Genomic DNA, 3,046 nt, shown 5'->3' with positions numbered 1-3,046 from the left:
ACGCTCAGACATCTTCAAGAAAAGGGCCACAAGTGTCAAATTCCTAGAGCCAATCCACTCCTGAACCAGAAAAACATTAAACACAATCATGTTTTTTTTTGGGAAAAGCATTAATGAGCTTGTTTGCGAGTGATATACTGTGTGTGTGTGTGTGTGTGTGTGTGTGTGTGTGTATATATATATATATATATATATATATATATATATATATATATATATATATATATATATATATATATATATATATAGTGAATATAATCAGTAAATAAATAAATAAATACTATGGTAATATGTAATGCTCAGATGAACTTTACTCATATTTAATTTAAACCATGTAATGTGGCAGTTCTTAATGAATTTGACACAATTAATCTGTAATGCTTATTAAAACGGATGTGAACCAATTAAATTCCCCCAATGCTCAGTGGCACCATCATTACTTGCTTTTTCCATGTTATGTTTAATTGCCATTTATTTACCACAAATGAAAATTCATTGCCATCTGGTGTGACTTCAAACCACCACCCCTCATACCTCGTAGCCCCTCCTGATATCACTGAAGGCATAACAGTGAATCATTTCTCCATTTCTCCATCAGATATTGTGTGTACTATTTTGTACTGTTAAGTCGCACAAAAGGCATAAAAGCATTATAAATACGTGAAAAAACCTTAGTCGTGGTATTGCCGGCCCAAGACTCGAACCCAGGGTTAGGGTTAGGAGGCAAACTCTCTAACCACTAGGCCACAACTTCCCATAAAAATATTGTTTTTCATGAATGGATTTTATAAAAAATATAAATAGCAATGTGTAACATTTTACCAGATTTAGTGCTATACATTTATTTGTTCCCTTCTAAGGTGTTTATTTATTTATTTGGATTTATAAAATTGTTGTGCACTGATTTTACTACAATAAAACAAAACCTGCACTGGTATCGGATAGGTATCGGCCAAAACTGAACCCCTGGTATCTCAATCTGTATCGGGATTGGAGCATCCCTAGTTTCCAGAGTGTAATGTACTACAGTACTAGAGCATATAGGCCAACTACTTGATAGATAAATGTTAATTTGAAAAGATAAATTTGTGTTTATGCAAAGTAAAAGCATTTAATGGTCATTAAAGACTGCAACAATTTCATAGCAAGTAATTCATGCATAAATTTGTATGCTCAAATATTATGCAAGCATGACCTTCCCCACTAAAACAATTTCATTTTGACAAGTCTTCATTTTAATTTCCCTTACAATATGGCCTGAGTAAACGTGGTTTAAGTCTATGTACATAGCAGCCATGAAGAATTTGATTAATTCACAGTATAGCACACCAATGTTTGGCCCTCCGGCTAGTCACTAATCATATATTGTCATTACAATTAGCAGACCACATTTCTCAGACAAATTGTCTATGATATTAGTACTCAGTCTTAAACAAGAAAAAAAAAAGTTTTAAATTAAGAAAAGAGAGAAAATCTTTCAAAGGTTATTGAAAATGCTCTTGAGTTGCACTGTACTCTGATGGATTGAACTGAAGAAAAAGAGACCATTAGCAAAGAATTCACTTTCACTGAAGCATTAACCATTCACATACTGTACCATTATGCTACAGGTATTCAAATACATCACAAACAGGTTTCTTTCTCCATCCATACAAAATAATATAGAATTTTTGCATCAATGATCTGTTTTCGGGAGTGGGCAGTTGGGGTGCTAGGGGACATTATTGTTCAGGAGAAACCCTACAGAGCTGTATTGTTGCTGCTTCTGACAAGCTCATACTGGCAAGTTAGACATCCACAGCCAAGCTCTGTTAAACAGCACTTTGAATTTACCGTCTTACCTCTTCTACGTCAAACACACCTCCTATCTGACTCACTTTCATTTGCTTCAAATCATACATCCCTGCTGAGAAAAATAAGCTTAAAACAGCATAAAATGGTTTGCTGGTCTCCCTGTCTGCTGTTTAAGTATAGTCGGCTGGCCAGACTGGAAAATATTCCAACCACTATTAAGCTGGCCTAAATTGGCATAACCAATATTCCCAAACAAAATATAAAAACTTCAAATACCTCAGTATACTATAAAATGCACTTTAAGGGGTTATAAAAAACATGTCCAATGTCAAAATACACTTTGGGTACATGCTAAATAGATTTATTTGTAATATTTTGGGAAATAATCTATAAATATATATTTTTAGAATGTCTTTACTATGTGAGGAAATTTAAGCTAAAATAGTATTTAAAATATATGTACTGTATGTACTGTATGTGCATCTATTTTAATGTTGTTTGTGCAGACAGACATAAATAAACAAAAGTGCAAATTGTTGCCAGGTTTAAAAGTAAAAAATTCCTAATGTCTATAGGAATCGGTAAACATAACTAGTATTTTTCAAGTTATAAATGAGTTGATTTAATATAGAAATGCACATACTTTGAGAGATGTCACGCTTTCCCCCTTGCTTTTTCCTCCATTATCCCTCTTTCCCCTGCTCATGGATTGAATTGTATCCCTGAAATCATACCTTCCACAAAGAAACGTGATGAAATGTAGTGTGTAATACTACCTCCAAGGGGGATCGTAGCCAAATATTCTAATGAGGTTCAAGCCAATGTCTCTGTGTTTGTGGGTGACTTCAGATGATTCCAGGGAGCTCGTGGGTCAAATCTGTTCCACAGACATGTTTCCCTCAGGACCATATCTCATGGTCAGCAAATGTTTGATAATGTGTTAAGCATTAGCTCCAGCTAAGTCTGAAATCTCCACTGAAGATTCCTCTCATCTTTACTTTATACACACACTTATTCTTTACGTTCTGTACATTCATTGCACATGTGGACACTGGATTTAATGGTCAGATAAACAGAGCGGTGTTACTAATACTACACACATTAAACCTTGCCTGAAATAATGATGTCCTGATTGTGTTAGTCATATTTAGCATTGATGGATGGTTTGCTTCCCATCACTGCTTTTTTTTAGAAAGGTTTTTGTGCGCTTGTGTATTTTGTTACATCCTTGTGCATTAGGGCTTATTTGTGA

This window comes from Carassius gibelio, chromosome A9 (genome assembly GCF_023724105.1).
Source record: "Carassius gibelio isolate Cgi1373 ecotype wild population from Czech Republic chromosome A9, carGib1.2-hapl.c, whole genome shotgun sequence".
Taxonomy (NCBI): Eukaryota; Metazoa; Chordata; class Actinopteri; order Cypriniformes; family Cyprinidae; genus Carassius; species Carassius gibelio.
This window is presented reverse-complemented; position numbering follows the sequence as displayed.